General features: G+C 39.1%; 1 long non-coding RNA gene across 1 annotated transcript in view; it reads left to right on the plus strand.

The window, feature by feature from the left end:
* Nucleotides 1-16,522: 16,522 nt before the first annotated feature.
* Nucleotides 16,523-21,977, plus strand: part of LOC116625057 — a 51,287-nt gene continuing 45,832 nt past the window's right edge. The window contains exon 1 of the long non-coding RNA XR_004297990.1: nucleotides 16,523-17,748. This is a non-coding gene — a long non-coding RNA (uncharacterized LOC116625057). The remainder of the gene's footprint in view (nucleotides 17,749-21,977) is intronic.

The raw sequence follows: 21,977 nt of genomic DNA on the forward strand, positions 1-21,977 counted from the left end.
TTCACACAAACCACTGGTCAAGGATCTTGACAGAAAATATTTGTCAATATCTTTTCTAATTAAAATAAGGCAAATCAGAGTCGCCCTCCAACTTGCATACACAAGAATTTATAAGAATTGGGGTCAATGCTGCTGGTTGCTGTCTTCCTGTGTTTAGGCTACTGTAACAAATACCATAGATTGAATGGCTTGTAAACAACAGAAATTTACTTCTCACAGTTCTGGATGCTGGGGAGTCCGAGATCAAGGCATTGGCACATTTGGTGCTTGGTGAGAACTTGCTTCCTGGTTCATAGACAGCTGTCTTTTCGCTGTGTCCTCACTTGTTGAAAGGCGCAAGGGAGCTAGCTCTCTGGGGTTTCTTCTATAAGAGCACTAATCCCATTCCTGAGATCTCATTTCTCATGACCTGATTACCTCCCAAAGGCCCCACCTCCCAAAGACCCCACCTCCAAATATCATCACACTGGGGATTAGGTTTTAAAATAGGAGTTTTGGGGGCACACAAACATTCATTCTATGGTAGTTCTTAAAGCATTTTGTCTTGGGAAATGTACATATGACAAAATTTTAATCATCTCATGGTCATGTTAATAGTTTAATCGGAGCTCTTTGGGGAAATAACTTGCTGTCATTTTTTTCTGAACACACAGCCTTTCTTAAAGAATCTGTGGTTGGTATTTTTGACTTTGCAAATGGAACATAAGTAAATTGTTCAATGCCTTTGATATGCCGAACTAATCTGAGGATGTTACTGTGTCTGAGGTTTCCTGTTTTATCAAAGAGCAAGAGGGGCGCCTGGGTGGCTCAGTTGGTTAAGCAACTGCCTTCGGCTCAGGTCATGATCCTGGAGTCCCAGGATCGAGTCCCACATCGGGCTCCCGGCTCGGCAGGAAGCCTGCTTCTCCCTTTCCCACTCCCCCTGCTTGTGTTCCCTCTCTCGCTGTCTCTCTCTCTGTCAAATAAATAAATAAAATCTTTAAAAAAAAAAAAAAAGAGCAAGAGAAATATGCTTCACGTTATGAGGAGCACAGATATTAGCAGCTTTGAAGTTATTTCTGTGTTATGTCCTGTTGGATTATTTCGACCATTGAAATATCAATTAATCCTGTAAAAGAATATTATTAGAAGACTTTATTATAACTTTTATACAATGTTTAAGGCAGTATTTCTCAGCTTGGGCACTATTGCCATTTGGGGCCAGATAATTCTTCCATTTTTTTTTTTTCAATTGAAGTATAGTTGATCAGGTTACTCTTTATTGTGGAGGCTGTAGGATGTTTAGCAGCATTCCTGCTCTCTAACCTCTAGATACTGGTAGCTCCAAAAATGTCTCCAAGTGTTGCCAAATGTCCCTGTAATTGGAAGTCGTGGGGGGGATGCTCACATTTTAGAATCACTGGCTTAAAGGAATCCCGATTTAGGCATGGTTTCTAGAGCTAGTTTCCCTCTCTCTCTCTCTCTCTCTTAAAGATTTATTTATTTCTTTTGGAGAGAGAGAGCAAGTGAGAGAGAGAGTGCAAACAGGGGGAGGGGGAGAGGGAGAGGAAGAGAGAGAGAGAATCTCAAGCAGACTCCCTGCTGAGCAAGGATCCCGACCAGGGGCTTGATCTCACAACCCTGAGATCATGACCTGATCCAAAATCAAGAGTCAGATGCTTAACTGACTGAGCCACCCAGGCGCTAGAGCTAGTCTTGATGCCAGGTGCATAAATCAAAGATGTGTAGGGCTGTAGCATTGTTAAAATATGGAAATAATTTTATACCAGTTGCTAAATGGTTCTTTTCTGAGTCCTCCAAATTCTACTTCTACTCTGCTCTGTCTCCTCCACATAACCCATTTCCCACTTCTCCACTAGGCAGAAACTCAAAGATTAAAACTGGCATAATAAGGGGACTCCAGGATCTGCCTTATCGATTGCTAAATTTTATTATTTATCTATTATTATTTACCAATTTTATTTTTTATATTTATTTTGTTGTCACTCCTTTACACAACTTAGAAGCAGCTGGGCTTACCATACCTCTCCATTCACAGTTGAGTCCTAGAACAGAAAACCAGATTGCTGCCTTTAGTTTGTTGTCTTGATAGACAAATACTACACATTTCCCTGTTATACACATCAACCCTCTTCAGAAATGACTGAGCTCTCCTTACCCCTGATCTCATGTTAAACCACATTCTGTCTGGAGTTTAGTTTTAAGATGGGTTTGTTTGGAAAATTAATGGGAAAATATCCAGAGAGAAATTGCTATGCAAACTTACAATGCAGAAATAGTTTCAGCTGAGATGATGAAAAAGCTCTGTCAACTTGCACAGGATAGAGTCAATGGTAGACAGGGCTTGGAATCCATCTGCGTGTATGTAAGTCACTCATTGACAAACTGCTCATGCATCTCCACAGAGTTAGAGACACTGCCAAACGTATTTATTCAGTAGTTACCATGGCTCTCAGCCTACACTCTTATCTGCAAGGTTATTGAGGATTTCAGTAGTTTCTTGTGGACTCCTTGGATTTCAGAGAATTGTTTGAATATGGAAAAAAAAATCCACTTCTGCTTATGCTTTACATTAAGAATTACTGACCAATTTTCTGAAACTCTGAAAATTAAAAATCTCCTTAAAATATGTGAAAACCAATATTTTATATTAGTTTCTCTCTAGTTAGAATTTTAAATAACTATTTTTTCCTGATTATAAAAATGGACCATTTATCCCCAAAAAGCAATAAAAAAAAGAAATAATAGTACTCTTTCATTTAACGTCCCAGAGATAACAATTTCTTGTATGTATTCTTTGAGATTTTATATACAGATAATATTTTTGTTAAAGCAAAATGGGAGCATGCTCTAAATCCCCCCTTTTTCTGCTTAATATAATATGGACATAAAATAGTTTTGCATGATTCACCTGTGGTAGCTGTAGACTATCTCATTGTATGGATGATCATTATGCATTATCCTTATGGATAATTATACTGGTTTTATTTTATGTTGTATTCAACATTGGAATTATGACTCTCACGCATACATCTTTGCATATTTGTTTTCTTTCTTTTAGATCATTTCCTTAAAGTGAAAACATAGAGTCAAAAGATATGCACATTTTGCATTTTGGTGTATGTTGTCAAACTGCTCTTCAGGAAGATCTGCCCAATTTCCGTTCTAATAGGGCATGAGTGTCCCCGTAACCCTTTCTTAGACTCATATCTTTGGAAATCAGTTTTTTAATACATGAAGAAAGCCACCGAAATTTTGAATTCGTGAATTGGTTTAGGTTGACTATGGAAGTTTGCGATTGTGTTTCCTTAAGTGATGATCATAAAATTGAACATCTTCCCAAGTGAAATCAGGTTAACCTACATTAGGAGGCTTTAGGGAGTCCAGAGAGAGATGAAAGTGAATTATATGTCTGGTTATTGAGAAATAAGACCGTATCAATATACCTTATGAAAGTAGTGTCAGCTGTGTAACTGAGCTGACTTTGGTTTAAATTTCTCCCTTAGAAATTCTGATCAGGAGCGGTGATGGTACTTAAGGACTTGCATTATTTTTATCACATTCAGTGACAAAGAAAAACCTCAGCCTCACTTTCTAGTGCTTCTTCTAATGGAGTTATTTTTGAGTCCCTTTTCTCCGATTGCTTTTGAGAGGCCAGAGCCCAAGTGAAACACAGTTTGGGTCTGGGTTTGATGTGAGATGGTTTCCAGAAATCAGGTCAGTAGCTCTCATTTAAAGGATAATGACTCCAGCCAGGCTTAGAGCCCTCTCCTCTGGCAGAATGAGACCCAGCCTAGGGATGGATCTGGGCTGAAAGACAGCAAATAACACACTGGACTTTAAATTTTTTTTTTTTTTTTTTGTCTCAGGCAGCTCCTGTGAGAGCATCTATCCTGTATGATTTTCTCTCCTTCCGCCCCCTTCCCCAGCTCTCCTGCAAATCCTAAAGGACAAAGCCAATTTGCTTTCAGAACTTGCCTTATAAGTGGACTCCCTGTAACTTTTGGAGGAGAGGGGGTAGTGGGGTAAGGGACCTAAATGTATTGAATACGTACAATATTCTAGCCTCATAGGGGACTTTTTTCATTTCCATGACAACAACATGAGATAATATGTTAGTCAGGATTCTTCAGAAAACAGAACCATGGTATGTGTGTGTGTGTGTGTGTTTGTGTATGTGTGTTTATAGAGAGAGAGAGATTTTATTTTAAGGAATTAATTCATGTAATTTTGGGGGCTGGCAAGCTCCAGATGTGTAATGCAGACCAGTGGGCTGAAAACTCAGGCAAGGTTTCTACGTTGCGGTCTTGAGGCACAATTGCTTCCTCCTTGGGAAACTTCAGTCTTCGTTCTTACGACCATCCATAATTTGGAGTGTAATCTATTTTACTTAAGTTAGCTGATTGCGATCGTTAATCATATCCGCAAATGCCTTCACAGCAACATCTAGACTAGTGTTTGTCCAAACGGCTAGGCACCTTAGCTGAGGCAAGTTGACATAGAGATTAACCATCACAGATAGTTCTTAGAAGTTTGCACAAAGCTATAGTCCATACTAAATGACTTACCATTTACAGATGAGGAAACCAAGGCTCACAGAAATTAGGTCACTTCAACAAAGTCCTATAGCTTGTAAGCAGTGGAACTGGGACTTCAGTCTCACTCTGACTGACTCCCAAGTCCAGTGTGTTCACTGTGAGTGCACCCACCCGCACACACTCTCACATGCATTCACGTTGATGCACACACCCACATATTCGTACTCATGCAGCACACTCAGTCACATGCACGCACCCCCTGTGCCCCCACACATGAACCTCTCTTACTTTTTTAGCCTGAACTCTGAAAATCCAGGTCATAGAAAAAGGGAAACTAACCCAGATCAGCTTTCATAATCATTGCTATCTAAAGGGGGAGGATGCACCATAGGGTGGGGATAAATTGAATCAGAAAGGAAGGCAACTGTCACACTAACAAACTAAAACCGTATGATTTTTTTCAGGGTATTTTTTAGGAAATATCCCACTATGGTTAGACAAGTGAAAATTGTTCAGGGATCTGTAGTTGAAGCTGAATCTTCTATGCACAGAGCTTAAGAGGAAAGTTAACAACCCTGTCAATTGTTTGAAATATTCTAAAATATGTATTTGGAAGCAGTGGTCTACATATTTCTGGAGCATTTTAGAATTTTTTAGACTCCTTTCTCACCCCTTCCCTCTTTTCAGGGCAATTAGGATATTCTGTTTTTTTTCAGCTACATCTGAGGGTATTGAGTGTTTTGATAATTTCAATATTGGATTCAATTCATTTTCATTCTGTATGTATTGAAGAGTTGTGTGTTCCTTTATGCCACTCAGAAATGTGAAATGTGAAATTTAAGAAGTTAGAAATCAAATGGCATTACTTCATTAGAATATAATCATTCAACCCCTAAATCATGTTTTGGCTCTGAGTTAGGAGGTGGCATTGTTATTTCAGAAAAAAGAAGTTTGCAGAAATAGCAGTTTTTTGGAAAATGTCCATATTTTTCTTTTTTCCTTTGACTCATTTTATGAGGATAGCTTTGAGAGAAAGCCGGAAAATGCTATGAACCATTGACCCAAGGAAAATGCTGATCTTATAATGAAAAACAGTGTAGCTATTTTCAAATTGGAGATTCTCCTTTGAATGGTTTAGGCAGGTGAGCAATTGAAATCTGGTAATTCACATAGGAGACATTTGGCTGGTGTATAAATTTTATTTAGTAATTGACTAATTTGGGGCAAACAGTGATTTATATTCATAAATGTGAGATGAATTCTCTAGATTTTGACATTACCTCCACATCCATCTGCTTTGAATGCTTAAATGAGCATCAGACACATACACACCAAATTACTCATCATTGGAAATGTAGAGACTATTGAAAAGTTATAGCAATAAACTAGAAATTTCTACTTTGGACGTGCACACACTCCTTAAATTCATTTTAAAGGCGAAGGATAGTAAGATAATATTTTCCATTTTTATTTTCTATCTTCCCAAAGGCATGCACAAAGAATATTAAATATATACCACAAATTACAATACCTTTAGGAAGTGAAAGGTCCCATGCTGCATGTCAGTCTGACAGAAAGCTAGTAAAACATTCCATAAGAACATTCACAAGAACCAAGGACCTTACCAGTCCTCATATACTTTTAGTTATCACAGTCCTTCTTGTCTCTAGTCACCAGCCATAAAATGGATAGAATCAACTGTGTATTTTTGTGTAGTGTCATAGAGATTATAAACATTCAGAAGCATAGACAGAACCACACATTGAACCCGATTCTCCAGTCCAGGAAACAATAAATAGGGTGGTAGAACATTTCAGAGAGAAGATCTAAAGACTTTTAAAAATGAGAATGAATGCTGGAGACCTAATTTTATGTTGTGAAATTTTATTTCTTGGTGTGCCTCTGGGAGGCTGGCTAAGAAAGGCTGGGCAGAACTTGACCAGTATTCTCCAGGCATACCGTAGGGGGATATTTAGAAGTAAAAAACAAAACAAAAAAACTTGAGGGAACCATAAATCCTCACTTGGAAGTCCTCCTAATTTTATTCCAGTGCCACTTCTCTGCAAACCCCTCCTCACTGCTACCCAACACCCCAACTATGCCCCAGTCCCCTCAAGATCCATGGCGGTGACCCAATTTCCAGAATTTTCTTTTTCATCTATAGTCTGAAAATATCCATTAGGGATGTGCTAGATGGAGCTCTGTGCTGATAAATTAATGCGTGTTATGATGGGACAGATAACCAGGCTTAATTTGATATGGTCTCAGGCTGCATATTTACCTTAACCCATATATCTCTTTTTCACAGCTTTCCCTCACACTCCACCACCGAGCTCCCCTGTGAGGATAAAAATGCAGTTATATAGATGAAAGCACATTGAAATTTGAAAAGCAATATACAAGTATTAAATATTACAGCAAAAGGATATATATATTACACAATTTAAATATTTGAATTAAACACATAGTAACACCATATATATGTATAGTGTAGTAATATATATATATATATATATATATATATATATATATGCCTTTCAGTGACTTCCTATTTCACTCAGAATGAAATCCAGAATTCTTACCATGGCGTAAAGCCTTTGCCTAAACTGTTCCATTACTCATGTGACCTAATCCCCCTTTGCTCACTCTGCTCCAGCCACAATGGGCTCCTTGCTCTTCATCAAATAGGTCCTGTGTTCTCCCTTCTCAGGCTCTTAGCTTTTGCTTCTCCCTCTCCCCAGTACACTCTTGCCCTAGATATTTGCCAGCCTCACTCCCTCATCAAGAGATTTTCTGCTTAAATGGCACTGAATCCAGAGCCCCAGATCTTCCTATCAAAAACACAGACTTTTGTTCCCCAGCTCCTTTTACCTTGCTTATCTTCTTCAGAGCATTTCCACAGTCAATGCTCTATTTATTATTTTTATTTTCTCTCCTTATCCTTCCATTAGAATGAAGCTCCAGAGAGTTTTTGTTCCCTGGTAAAGCCCCAGCACCTACGATCCTGACTGACACATAGGACGTGTGCAATGTCTGTTGAATGAATGAAGGAATATTAATTAGTAAAGGTAGCCCCAGGTAGCACTACTCTTCCCTCCTTGTTTATTGAACTGATGATTTGTACTTTATTTTCTTGGAGCAGTTTTAGGTTTGCCGCAAACTGAAGGGGAAGGTAGAGAGATTTTTCATATACCCTCTGCCCTGACTTTTGTCTCTCCCACTAGCAAAATCTTATACCACAGCAGTACAGTGGCTGCACCTGGAGAACCGACGTTGACATTTCCTCATCACCCAGAGTTCAGAGGTCACATTAGGACTCACTGTTGTTGCTGTACAGTCTATGGGTTTGGACAAATGTATACTGACATGGATCCACCGTTATAGGAACAGACAGAGTAGTTTCACTGCCCTAACAGGCCTCTGTGCTTCACCTATTCATCTCTCCCTCCTTCCTGACCTCTGGTAACTACTGATTGTTTTATTATTTCCATAGTTTTGCCTTTCCCATAATGTCATATGGTTGGAATCATACATCATGTAGCCTTTTCAGATTGGCTTCTAGAAAGGGCTTTTCCAGCTATAAAGTACGGAGCCTTGCTAAAACTAACCAACAAGAAACCGAACCGTAGATATATATAACCAATGGGCTTCACAAAACTGAATGAAAACAGCCAACGTTAAGTCACATTAAAACAGTACAAAAGGAAACCTCTTGGGTTTAGAAGACAATTGTTCTTAAGGAAGAATTTTTGGATGACATGAGCTATGAGTCTAACTTTAGCTAAAGCACACTTTGTTGTATTTTGTCTTTTAGTGGTCCTGTCAGCCTTATGTGTCGATGAAGATCCTCTGTAACTTCCCCTGTGTTAACTGGTATGAGCCCCAGGCCTGCAGCTTCCTCTGTGTACACTCAACTCAGCTGAGCCACTTCACCTTCTACGATTTTAGCATTCCTACCTTTGAAATAACACATTCAAGCTTAATGACCTCTAAGGGTTGCTCCTTGGACTGATGTGACTTGACAGTTGCATTTGATAAATTCCTACAATTGAATTTAATAAATTAGTTTTGTAGTGACTGGTATTTTTTTTTTCTGGCACAGAATGTAGAGATTACTGTAATCTCTATAAGTCAAGGTACCAGGCCTATTTGCTTATTGCTTATTATTGCTTATTGCTTATTATTCAGGCCTCATTGCTATCAACTCAAAATTTAGTGTTTGACACAAAATAGGTCCTCAATAAAAATCTGTTGGTTGAATAAATGCCTGAATGCATGAATAAGTGAATGAAAGTGATTCTAAAGTGGGTGTCTACAAATGTACCAGGTTTACTTTTTAGTAACCTGATGGACTTTTTTGTTTTGTTCTCCTTAGTATTAAGTAGAAATATTGCCTCTACTATTTTAACTTTAATGCTATCTCATAGTTTTAGGGCCTGATTACTTAAATCTATGCTCCAGACATGTAAAAGCCACTGTTTTTATTTCCAAAGACATACTTCAAGCCTGGTGACATGAAAACAGTACCGCCTGATTGGATTTTCCCCTAAAGAATGGAGACCATAAAAAGGACTTATGTTCAGTATGTTATTCATACTCCCAACAACTTGTACATTCACAGGTTATCACTCACCTCTTCACCAACAATAAAATGAAGCTCTGCTTTGAATAGAATACAGGTTGCTGTCAGGTGAAAATATATCCTGGCTTGAACAATGGATAGTTGCATCCATCCCCTTGGGGGCAGCCACATGTGGCCATTACTTGGGTGAAACATAGCTATCAAAGCAAAATTGCAGTGAGGGAAGCTAAAACACTTCTTGAGATGTTCTTGCTGTGTAACCACCAGTCTCTGGAATTGGAAGAAGAGAATAGAGGCAGAACATTTATTAATACTCCTTTGTTCCTCAGACCAGCCAGTCAGCTGAGCACTTCATTGCCGATGGCGTGTGTTAGGGTCATTAACTATCGGAAACATTCAAAATTAATGATAACTTCATGTCATCATGGATTTGTATCTTTTGGGTGACTCTGAGGTACCTGAGGAAGGAAAATCTTGGAGAAAATTTTGGCTCCTGCGACATTTGGGGGCAGGGCAATTCTTTGTTTTACACGATTGCCATTTGTGCTGTACTAAATGCCAGGAGCATCTCTTTAGAGATAGTGTCACCCAAGATGCTACCACATTGTTCCAAAGGCTCCCTGGTTCTTGGTGGTAGGGTGGTGGTACCACTTCTCATGGTGAATCATGCCCATTAGGGAGGGCTGTATAGAAAAGGAGCAGAGAGGGAGGAAGATATTTTCTTGAGATGATCACTTTGAATTTAAGAGCTTTGGGCTTAAATCTAACTTTTATTATGGCATTTGGACAACTACATCCTATACCCTAGTTTGTAGTTCTGTAAAACATTCACTAATGAATTCAACATATACTTTTACTGACTGCCTATATTGCCCCAGACATTTTACTGGGTGTTGGGTATAGAGTTATGCATTAAATTATGCTTTAAATATAGAGACATGCTGCTGGTCTCAGGGAGCTTAAGGTCTAGTGGAGAAAGGGGACAGAACAGAAACAAGTAAACAGTATTTGATTACATCTTGGGATAAGTGCTGTGAAGGCAACAAAGGAGATTGTGATGCAGAGCAATGCTAAGGGGTCACTGGAGACTTCCTCAGATCACGTTGTTAGGGAAGTCTTATCATTTGGTATTTCAACCGAGATCTGAAAATGAGAAACATGGGGCATCAGTATGTGAAAGAGCAGGAAAGAGTGTGGCAATAACAGCCCAAACTAACAAGTGTGGAGAGAAGTGACACAGTGCAGTGAATAAAAGCAAGGACTTCAAGGTTCTGCTGGTTGCCCCTAAGAAGTATGCTTATCACCAGTGACTTTGAAAAAGTCTCCTCTCTCTTCTGTGTCTGTTTCCTCACCTAAGAAATAAGGATGTTACATAAAAATATTCCTATGGTGTCTTATAGCTCTGAGTCTATTGAATTGTTTCTATTGGCTTGTTCATTCTTGAAAGCTGCCACAAAGCAATTTATTAGTCCCTCCTACGATCATAGAGCTAGAAATGATCTTAGAGATCATTTAGTCTAACACCCTTAATTTGTTTTTAAGAAAACAGTGGCCCTGGGGAATTCTTCACTGTCCTGAAGCTGGTTATACTGGTAGAGCTGGGACTAGAATACAGGTCTCCTGCCTGCTTTCTCAAATAAATAGGTAATGAAATCCAGAGCAGTCAAAAAGAGACTCTGGTCTATTTAGTATATTAAATGATTCATATTCAGATACATTTTTTTTTTAAGAATGAGCATTTCAGGGGTACCTGGGTGGCTCAGTTGGTTGGGTGTCTGACTCTTGATTTCAGCTGGGGTCATGATCTCAGGGTCATTAGACAGAGCCCTGAGTTGGGCTCTGCGCTCAGTGGGGAGTCTGCTTCTCTCTCTCTCCCTCTCCCTCTGCCCTTCCCCCACTTGCACTCACGCACGCTCTCTCTCTCTCAAATGAATAAGTACATCTTTAAAAGAAAAAAGAGTGAGTGTTTCAATCAGGGCAAGAAACAAATGACACACTCAAACTGGGTAATTGGAAAAGAGTTTAATGAAATATGTAGGTAGAGTTTAGGGAAACTACAAGGCATGGTGAAGTATCCCCGGGCTAGTGTCAGTGGGGAATGTTACCAGCCCTGGACCTGAATGGGGAAGAGGAGGGAGCCAGCAGAAACAGCTGCTTGGTAAAGATACCCCGTGGGAATTAAGACTTTTGTTTGAGAGTCACAGCCCAAATAAATACCCCAAGTAAATACCCTATCTTATTCTTTGTTTTCCTTCTGATCTCCTGAGGGATCTCCCTGTTGACCAAACTCAACCAGAAACCCAGTAGATAAGGGAACTCATTGATGTAGTCCATGCAATGTAGGCTCCCTGGGAAGAGATACAGGGAAGAGGGATGGAGATTTGATCTGGAAGGACAAGATGTGAGGTATGTGGTACAGAAAGGCTTAACACAAAGAGGACTTTTATTTCTATTCAGCATTTTGTTCATGCAACACTTTAGGTATCTTATATTATGCCATGTATTTGCTCAAAAGTTGTTATATAATGAATAAACATTTGGCCATTATTTTGTTTTCTACTGTCCTGTCCTTAAGCACTTGTCTACAGATTGCCAAAATGATAGTCAAATCACATAAAAAAATGAAATATATAATGACTTCATATAAATAGTTTGATAAAATTATTTTCTCTCTTCATTTGAATTTGACCAAACACTAGTTTCAGTTAAGTTCTACTTTATAGCTATTTATTCTTTACTGGGAGACATGGGCTAGTCATTGAAACCATTTATTTTGTTTGTAGTGCACAAGGCAGTTGCCCACATTGAACGTCAACTGTTCACTCCCAGCATGTCCAAAAGACTGAGTAGACATCTGGAGCAGATTCACTGAGATTTTATTTGTATGAGAAATGATGAAGTCTCCTGGGCAAGGTTCATCCTCAGGGAGGAAAGGGGCAGAATTATGTTCCCATAAAATGTCCCAGTTTTCAGAGAAGAGTGGATTTTTTTTTTTTTTTGAACAATAAGAGCACAATGTCTATCACTAGAATTTGTCCTAAAGCTCTTTCCTTGTAGATCTATGTCTAAGTTTAAGGGAGAGGAGAGGATGTTAGGTCAAAAATGAAAGCAATATTTTCACAAGATAGCCCCTGAGATCTTGGGAACATGCACTATTGCTTCTTTGAGCTTAGCATCTTCAGAAAAAGAGCAGTTTTCCCAGTTAGCTCAAAGTGCAACATTTTCTTCATTTGTTAAGGGACAGAGAGAACATAGGAAGCTCTGGCATATTGGAGACTCTACCCTTTCAGTGGCCCAGGCCTCAAGGTGTGTGTTTGTCCTAACTCTATTGGCATCTGTGGCCAGTAGGTTTTAACAACAGCCAGAGGCGGACACGGCACCCCAGTCATTCTCCAGGATAGCTCTGCTCTGCTACTGCAATACCCAGAATTTCCTGCAGTGACAACAGTACTGGTGGCTGGGCACACCAAACCATCTTAATGGTGGTCCTTAGCAGCATGGAAGTGCCAAATGACCTTCATGCAATCTAGTGGTTGGCATATGGCTAGTCAATAACATCAGTCAAGGGGAGTTAGAGAGAAAGAAACTGGAAGATGCAACCTGATAGGAGTACCTAGAAATAGTCTCTGGGGAATCCTCTTTCTTTGTAGGAGTCTGGAAGTCCTACAGTAGCAGATGAGGCCCAGGATGGGGAGGTACCATTTACTAGATTGCTGTGGCCTGGAGAAACACAGACCTCATAAATATTTTAATTTTGACATTCATTCATATATAGCTTCATGATGGGCAAAACGACTTTATTCCTGGATTACTGTAAGACTTTGCTGTTTATGCAGCATTATCTAGAAGACTAGTACTGCCTTTTTCTTATTTAAACATTTTCCCTAACTATCCTACCATATTGTTATTGTCTAGTTTAATATTTTATTGTTTATCCGTATTTTTTTCTTTTAAAATTCTGCAGAGATCTTGAGTTTTCTTTTAAATGTATAACAGAAAGCTCACAACCAGTTCCATAGGAATATTGAGATATGAACAAAGTAGATACCAATTTTTACAGTTTTCATTCGTGCTACCAACATTCCTGACTGTCCCTTCAAAATTATTTGTTAAAAGTTTACATGATTTTGCATATGTCCCCTTCTTTTATCTCTTTTTTATAAATATTGACTCATCCCTTTGTCCTGGTCAAAAGGAAATATAGAGCATTCACAGAAAATTCAGAGTGGTTTCTGTATTAGTGAAAATCATGCCCTGGGAGATAATTGGGTGAAGGTGTCTGCTGGGACCAGGTGCTGTATCAGAGATAAAAGAGTCCTTTCACTCTCCATTTCATTCACAGTGTACATAATAACTGGAACTGAAGAAGACTAAGTGAGGAATTGCAACAGAAGCCCAAAGAGAAGAATATGAGTCATTAAGATTGTTCAAACACGTATAATCATCCACTTGGAACTCCAGCCATGGAAAGGCAGCTTCTGTGACCAGCCACAGGATCACCATGGGTAACCCTTACAAGCAAAGAGTAAATATGCAGATATTTCTTTGCATCATTAGCAGTTTATTCTCACTGGAAAAAAATTTGTTAAGACTATAAAGTGAGATACATTTACAGTTTCTAGATCTGCAAAATGGGAATAATAATAAGTATACCCTGGGATTGGAAGATTCAATGTAATTAAGTGTAAAGTGCTTAGAACAGTGCCTAGTACCAAAAAAAAAATATGATGATGTAAGGTAATAGATTTCTAAGGGTCATTTCATTTAGAATCTTTTTATAGTTGTATTACTCCTTTTCAGAACTTGGATAAATGCACTGTTGCTCTCTATACATATCAAATAATAAAAGCGCAAAAGTTGGTAGCCATTTTATTTTAAATCCTATTTCCAGCAGTTTTGTTTTTGCTTCATTTCTGAATATTCAGTGTTTTGTTTTTTGGTTTTTGTTTTTTTTTACAGACCCCAAAGAAATGGCACTGTGAAAACTGTGACATCTTATTTTAGTAAAAATGCCTTTAGTGAATCCTTTGGATACTGCTTCTGAAGTCTAAATTACATTGTAATCTATTCTATGGGAAAGGTGATTTATGAGGCAATTCTTTTCTGATATTTTGTTGGTATTAGCATCCTTTCTTGATTAAAACTCTCCACTGTGTAGGGATAGAGGCAACATACCTCAATATCATAAAAGCCATATACGAAAAGCCCACAGTGAATATCATTCTCAACGGGGAAAAACTGAGAGCTTTTCCCCTAAGGTCAAGAACATGACAGGGATGCCCACTCTCACCACTGTTGTTCAACATAGTACTAGAAGTCCTAGCTTCAGCAATCAGACAACAAAAAGAAATAAAAAGCACTCAAATTGGAACAAGAAGTCAAACTTTCACTCTTCACAGATGACATGATAATTTATGTGGAAAACCCAAAAGACTCCACCCCAAAATTGCTAGAACTCATACAGGAATTCAGCAACGTGGCACGACACAAAATCAATGCACAGAAATCAGTTGCATTTCTATACACTAACAATGAGACAGAAGAAAGAGAAATTAAGGAATCGATCCCATTTACAACTGCACCAAAAACCATACAATACCTAGGAAAAAACCTAACCAAAGAAGTAAAGGATCTGTACTCCAAAAACTCCAAAACAGAACACTTATGAAAGAAATTGAGGAAGACACAAAGAAATGGAAAAACATTCCATGCTCATGGATTGGAAGAATAAATATTGTTAAAATGTCTATGCTACCCAGAGCATCTACACATTCAGTGTAATCCCTATCAAAATACCGTCAACATTTTTCACAGAGATGGAACAAATAATCCTAAAATTTGTATGGAAACAGAGAAGACACTGAATAGCCAAGGAATGTTGAAAAAAAGAAAACCAAAGCTGGTGGCATCACAATGCCAGACTTCAAGCTCTATTACAAAGCTGTAATCATCAAGGCAGTATGGTACTAGCACAAAACAGACACATAAATCAATGGAACAGAATAGAGAACCCAGAAATGGACTCTCAACTCCATGGTCAACTAATCTTTGACAATGCAGGGAAGAAAGATAGTCTCCCAATGGAAAAAGGACAGTCTCCTCAATAAATGGTGCTAGGAAAATTGGACAGCCACATGCAGAAGAATGAAACTGGACCACTTTTTTTTTACACCATACATAAAAATAAACTCAAAATGGATGAAAGACCTAAATGTGAGACAGGAATCCATCAAAATCCTAGAGGAGAACACAGACAGCAACCTCTTCAACCTTGGGCGCAGCAACTTCTTGCTAAACATGTCTCCAAAGCAAGGGAAACAAAAGCAAAATGAACTATTGGGACTTCATTAAGATAAAAAGCTTCTGCACAGCAAAGGAAACAGTCAACAAAACTAAAAGGCAACCTACAGAATAGGAGAAGATATTTGCAAATGACATATCAGATTATGGGCTAGTATCCAAGATCTGTAAAGAATTTATCAAACTCAACACCCAGAAAACAAACAATCCAGTCAAGAAGTGGGCAGAAGATATGAACAGACATTTCTCCAAAGAAGATATACAAATGGCCAGCAGACATGAAACGATGCTCCACATCACTTGTCATCAGGGAAATACAAATCATAACCACAATGAGATACCACCTCACAGCGGTCAGAATGGCTAAAATTAACAAGACAGGAAATAACAAATGTTGGTGAAGATGCAGAGAAAAGGGAACCCTTTTACGCTGTTGGTAGGAATGCAGGCTGGTACAGCTACTCTGGAAAACAGTATGGAGGTTCCTCAAGAAGTTAAAAATAGAGCTACCCTGTGCCCCACCAATTGCACTACTAGGTATTTATCCCAAAGATACAAGTGTAGTGATCCGAAGGAGCACCTGCACCCCAATGTTCATAGCAGCAATGTCCACAAGAGCCAAACTGGGGAAAGAGCTGAGATGTCCATCGACAGATGAATGGATAAAGAAGATGTGGTATATATATACAATGGAATATTACTCAGCCATCAGAAAGGATGAATACTTACCATTTACATCAACGTGGATGGAACTGGAGGGTATTATGCTGAGGGAAATAAGTCAGCCAGAGAAGACAGTAATTATATGGGTTTCACTCATATGTGGAGTATAAGAAACAGGGCAGAGGACAGTAGGGGAAGGGAGGGAAAACAGAATGGGAAGTCATTGGAGAGGGAGGAAAACTATGAGAGACTCATAATTGTAGGGAACAAACTGAGGGTTGCTGGAGGGGAGGTGGCTAGGGGGAGATGGGTAGCTGGGTAATGGGCATTAAGGTGGGCACGTGATATGATGAGCACTGGGTGTTATATGAAACTGATAAATTATTGAACACTAGACCTGAAACTAATGATATACTCTAAGTTGGCTAATTGAATTTAAATAAAAAAGAACAGAGTCTGGCACATAATAAATGCTAAATCATTGGTTATTGGTAAAAAAAAATGAGCTTGATTTTAATCTGAAGAATTATAAGAGCACCACTTCCAAACTGGCATGTTGTCTTGTTTCACTGAGTCAGTCAAGATGAGCATGTTCATTTACTTGAGTGGACATGTATTAATACTATGCTTAAGAACACAATCCAGCTATATCTGGATGGACATATATCATCAGTTAAAAACTATGAAACTGTAGCCTTTTATCCAGTTCTCTGACCCCTATCTTGGATTATGGACCACCACAGAGAATATGCTGCTCACTCTAAACTCTCTTCCTCTAATTCTTAAAAACACATTTAACCAATCTGTGACAAGGTATATAAGAAGGGTACAAAACAGGTACCAACAGGGGCAGAGGTGAGAATCCATGAATTCTGACTGGAGAAATAACCACACCTCTTAGAGTATAAACCCTTTAGCTACATCTGGAAAGATGAGCAGAAGTTCCACAGAAGAAGTCAAAGAGGTTTTGAAGAAGAAAGTTTGTCTTGTGTGTTCAGGTGGTGGTGAGAGACCCAGGGAGTGGGTCTCTCGGTGCATTTTCACAGACAAAGCAGAAGGAACTGGACTTTCAACTACTTAATTCTTCTGAAGTGCCTTCAAGTTCTTCCCAGTCAACAGAGAAAATAATACACAAGATGTGTGATAATGAAGACACTAACTTAACAATAAGATACAAAAAATGGGAACGTTGGATCATTTGGTTCTAGCCATCCTTCAGGTCATGGAAACAAGATGAGATCTCTTATTTGCTTATTGCCTACATCCAAATGTGATTCAGAAAATGATTTCCCCGCCTCCTCTCACACTAAGATGTGTCAGGCAGCGCACACTCGAAGCTGCTCAGAGCTGGGTCGGAAGAGGCGAAGCAGAGCCAAAACGGGAATCAAAGCGTCTCACCGAACAATTTTTTAAAACCATTTATTCCTTAAGGCATCCAGAGAAGGCAAAATTCCCAGCACATGTTTCTGCAGTTCCAAACATTCCCTTAGATTTGTTTTCCATTTTTAGTGCAGGTATTCAAGATTAGGTTAGGTGGCAACTCGATCCGCTGAACACTCATCTGGAAACTGGTCTCGGAATTCTTTTCTTGATGGAGATGAAATATCTTGGAATGAAGTTGAAACAAAGGTTCGAACTGGGGCCACGTTAAGACTTGTTTATAAGGTATGTGGTGTGTGGTTTACTTCATTCCGTGCCAAAATGCGATGTGCTTTAGCGCAGCTCGTAAATGAAGCTCAGGAGAAACACAAATGTGGTGTGTCTCCATTTGGTATTCCTGAGCGGCACTCCCCCAGGTGGCATGGCCCTATGATTGTCGCTGGCTCTGTCCTACCCCTGTCAGTTCACTAAAAGCAATTTGATCACAGCCAAGCTTGGCCCTGCGATTCTTTCAGCTGTCGAGCTGGTATATTCCTGTTAGAGGGAAGATTGCCTAAACTCCAAATAATGGACTTACAGAGAATGAGATGAAATATCCCTGCCATGGTAGGCTGACTACTAAGATAGCTAATGCTCTCGCTTCCTGGTATTTGTGCCCTCATGTAATCTCCTCCTCTTTTGTGCAGACTTTGACCTAGTGACCTGATTCTAAGGAACTGAAAGTGGCAAAAGCGATGGGATGTCACTTCCAAGACTGGGTTTTAAGTCTGTGACTCCCCTCTTGCTGGCACTATATTTTGCTAGCATGTTCTCTCACTTTATGGCTATCGTTGCTTGCTTGCACTGGGGAAGCAAGCTGACCTATTTCAAGTTGCAGGTGGTCTCTGGCAAATAGCCAGTGAGTAAATGAGGCCCTTAGTCCAAAAGCCTGTAAGGCATAGGCATAGAATCGTGCCAACAGAATCCTCCATGTGTGTGAATGAGCTTGGAGGCAGACCCTCAGATGCACACTGAGATGACTCCAAAGGGAGTCCCTGAGCCCGAGGACTCAGCTAAGCCACACCCAGGTTCCAGGCCTAGAGAAACTGAGATCGTTAATGGTGTTGTTTCAAGCGGCTAAGTGCTAAACTAATTTGCTACACAGCAATGGTATTTATCTGCTTATAGAAGTGGTAAGGCTCGGAAGTGGGAGTACAAAAATTGGAAAGAGAATAGGTATATATATTTGTGTCTGTCTGAGTCACCAACCCAGATAGAATCTTTATGACAGACGTTTTCAGTATACTGTTTATGATCATTGCAACAACCTGGCAAGGGTGGTGTTATTCACATATTTTGGATAAAACTGAGGTTATGGCAACCGAGTTACTTGGTGTAGAGCACATAGCTAGAAGGTGACAGAGATGAAAGAGAAACAAAGTCTCTCTTACTCTGAAGCCTTTGATCCTTCCTCTGCCTTAACGTTCATAGGTGGCAAGGGTGGGATAAGGCTTAGGATGGAAATCAGAATCACCTGGAGATCTTTTTTAACGCTCGTTATGGTGCTTTCCTTTCTGGAGGTCCTGACACAGTTTGAAATGAATCATACCACACAGTGGGATTGTAGCAGAAGAGCATTGAACTTACAAGTTCAGCTATCCCCCCTCTGGCAGCTTGGGCCTATAATTAGAAAATTAAAATTCCACATTTCAACTACATTCTGACTGAGGATCTGGAAGTCCTTAGCAGCTTCTGGGGTGATTAGGAAGATGATCATGTGACTTGGGCAGTCTGATGTTAGGTTGTTTTAATTAAGTTACAAATAAAGCAATAGCACCCAGATCTCCACTTTTGATGGGCTCCACATAGTCTGATGCATCCTGGACTCTCCCTTACTTAGAGCCAAAAGTTAGTGAAATGGGTTTGGCTAAACAAGGATAGGTTGAAAGTAGAATGGGTGAATGGTAAGTGCTGCTTTCATTTGGTGGCAGGAACAAGATTATGAAATAAGGAAGAGCACACCTCAGTGCTGCACCCTAGGAAGATATGTTTGGCCCTGGGTGCTCGTAGAGTGGCTTCTAGAGCTGAGAAGGGCAGCTCAGCAGAATGGAGTAGACTGCGAGCTGTCTGACCAGCTCCTGGGCCAGGTCCAGAGTCCCTCTTCTAGATTTAGCCCTTCAGCTCTTGCAATAGCTTCCCTGCTTCTGGCCCTGAGAAGAGACTGAGTGGGCTTCTCATTGTAGATCACAGTCTTACTTCCGCAGCCATGGAATCTATTTGTGGAAGACGTCACAATTAATGACAAAGTGCACAGTTTCTCCTGGACCAGATGACTGTAGTGCTGCTTCTTTACCCCCTTCCTGCTACCTCACTGCATAGATTTTTCTAGAGAAGCACTGCCCAGTGAGCTAGCTGCTAGTTACTTGAGGCTATCGATGCAGCATTTGGAATGTAGTTAGTGAGACAAAAGAAGTGGATTTTTCATCTAATTTAATTTCAATTTATTTAAATTCAAATAACCATATGTAGTTGGTGGCTAACGTGTTGGATAGCATAATTCCAGAGGCTGTCATCCTTATGGTATTCTTTCGTTAATTTATTTTTGGCTAATATTTATAGAACATTTCCTACGTGTCAGGCACTATACTTAGAATTTCGCATGTATTCATCCAATTTTCACAAAACCTGATGAACCTCATTATATTATTTACATTTTCCAGAGCAGAAAGTTAAATTTCATAGAGACGAAGTGGCCTGTCTCCCATCATACAGGCAGGAGACAGGATTCAAAATAAAGTCTATTTGGCTTCAGTCCTGTATTTCTGTACAAAAGAATGAGGCTAAATCAGCAGAAATGAAGGGTGAAACAAAATGGGCACAAGACAATTAAAATATAACCCGTTATGGTGAGTTATTTCATTTTATTGTTTATTGTAAACACTCTGGCCACAGAACACACATTAGTTTTTAAATAACCATAATTCAAAGCTTTCACATTATATAGTATTTTCCTTCAATGTGTATCATCTAGGAAAATATCAGTGAACTCCAAAAGTCTATATGGATAATGTGCACATTTATGCTCTTCTGACACTAAACATAAATAGTAAAAATAGTCATTGCTTGTAGGTCTTTGGGTCTATGCTGTGCCTTAAGGGAAGCCATAAAACAACGGTGTGGACTCAGATGGCTCCCTATGTGGGTAATGTTTGCAGAACATAGGAGGTATGCAGTAAATGTTTATTGACGGCAAAGATGATGAGAATTCAATTTGCGCTGGTCTTTTCCTCTCCATTTTTCTTAAGGAATTTATGGCTCATTTGCAACCAACATTGTGAATGTCACGGAGACCCCCACAATTTGAGTTGCAGAGCTGCCATGTAATTGGATCTGATCACACTTGCAGAAGAGAGAGAAAGCATATGTACTGCTAAAATTCCAATCCCTAGAATAGGCTGGAACTCTCGAATTCTTTGTGTCCTTATAAGTCAGAAAATCATCAGTGCCTACAAATCAAGCAAGTCATTCAAAACAAATCTAGCTTTTAGATCTCACTGACAGCTAGACCTCATTTCAGTCAGATCAATGTGTTTGAAAGAAAATATGCTACTTATGTGAACTACTAAGTTTCCTAACTATAAGGACAGGAACTATAATTTTATACCTTAAGACATTTATTTTCATTATTTTATTCAGCAAAATTCTTAGCATCATTTTGGGACTTCACTGAATTATGATGATGATGTTACATTAAACATTTTAGATTTAATTGCAAAGTGACATAAAAATTTGAACATCTCTTCCCAGTATTTTTTTATGCATGCAGTGCAGTGTTTAAGCAGACTTGTAATTAAGATCTTTCTAGGGTTCCTGGGTGGCTCAGTAGGTTAAGTGTCTGCCTTCAGCTCGTGTCATGATCCCAGAGTCCTGGGATAGAGTCCCACATTGGGCTGAAGAATATATAATTCTTATAATTCTTTCTAACCAGCTACTAGCAAGTTGTGTTCATCACAGTGTTCTTTTGGTGAATAGAAGTGATACACGGTTTTGTTTTGTTCAGTTTTATTGAGAAATAACTGACATGCATCGCTGTATAACTTTAAGGCATACAGCATGATGGTTTGATTTACATATGTTGTAAAATGATTATTATTGTAGGTTTAGCTAACATCCATCTTCTCATATAGATTCAATAAAATGTAAGTAAAGAAGAATAAAAGAAAAAAATGTTCTTATGATGAGAACTCTTAGGATTTACTCTCTTAACACTTTTCCTATATATCATATAGCAGTGTTAGCTCTGGTCCTTATGTTGTACATTACATCCCTAGTGCTTATTTATCTTATAACTGGAAGTTTGTAACTTTTGACCACCTTCCTCTAATTCCCACTCCTCCCACCCCCCCACCTCTGGAAACCATAAGTCTGATCTCCTTATCTATGAGTTGTTGTTTTCTTTAAGATTCTACATGTAAGTGAGATCATATGGGATTTATCTTTTTTTTAATCTAACTTATTTCCTTAGCATATTACTT

Source organism: Phoca vitulina, unplaced genomic scaffold (genome assembly GCF_004348235.1).
Source record: "Phoca vitulina isolate PV1807 unplaced genomic scaffold, GSC_HSeal_1.0 scaffold72, whole genome shotgun sequence".
Classification (NCBI taxonomy): domain Eukaryota; kingdom Metazoa; phylum Chordata; class Mammalia; order Carnivora; family Phocidae; genus Phoca; species Phoca vitulina.